Source organism: Halyomorpha halys, unplaced genomic scaffold (assembly GCF_000696795.3).
Source record: "Halyomorpha halys isolate HHAL.00 unplaced genomic scaffold, Hhal_1.1 Scaffold1991.1, whole genome shotgun sequence".
Taxonomy (NCBI): Eukaryota; Metazoa; Arthropoda; class Insecta; order Hemiptera; family Pentatomidae; genus Halyomorpha; species Halyomorpha halys.
In genome coordinates, this window is record NW_027106386.1 from 280,270 (window position 1) to 280,937 (window position 668).

A 668-nucleotide genomic window follows, 5' to 3' on the forward strand; every position below is an offset into this window, starting at 1 on the left:
CTACATAACAGACTGACCGAGAAGATGGTAGAAACATGCGGTCCAACAGAAGGGGCTCAAAAAATGGAGTTTCTGAGGGGAATGTTGAAGGTTCAGTTGAATCACTATCTCGATCGACCAGGATCGTTACCCAGAGACCGCGGCTTCATAGACTGTGCCCACGAACTGGTGGACGCGAGAGAGCGTAATGAAGCCCGTTTCGAGAAGCAGGAAGCAGGTTGGACTGAAGTCAGGTCTCCAAGAAGACGTCAACGAAGCCCGACCAGGCGGATTAGTCGCGGTGGAAATTTCGAAAAACGACCGAGCAAGGGGCCAGACGATAGGAGGCGGAGATCAGAGAGGCGCTGTTACGAGTGCAACCGCACAGGTCACATTGCGGAGAATGTAAACTCACGAGGTGCTACGAGTGTGGCAGGCAGGGACGCGTTGCAAGAGAGTGCCCGAGACGCGATCACAGACCGAACAGAAGGGGACCACAGCCAGAGCCGATGGAGGTCAACAACCAGGACTGGAGCGGGAGACGAACCGGAGAGAGGAGTAGAAGACACTACACAAGCGACGAATCTTCGGGATACGAGAGCGTCCGGTCTGGGCGCAGTTGTCCGGCTGCAACGAGGCATAAGGTAAGCAGGGAGAATCCTTGGAGGGGAGGACCATCGGGAGCGGAA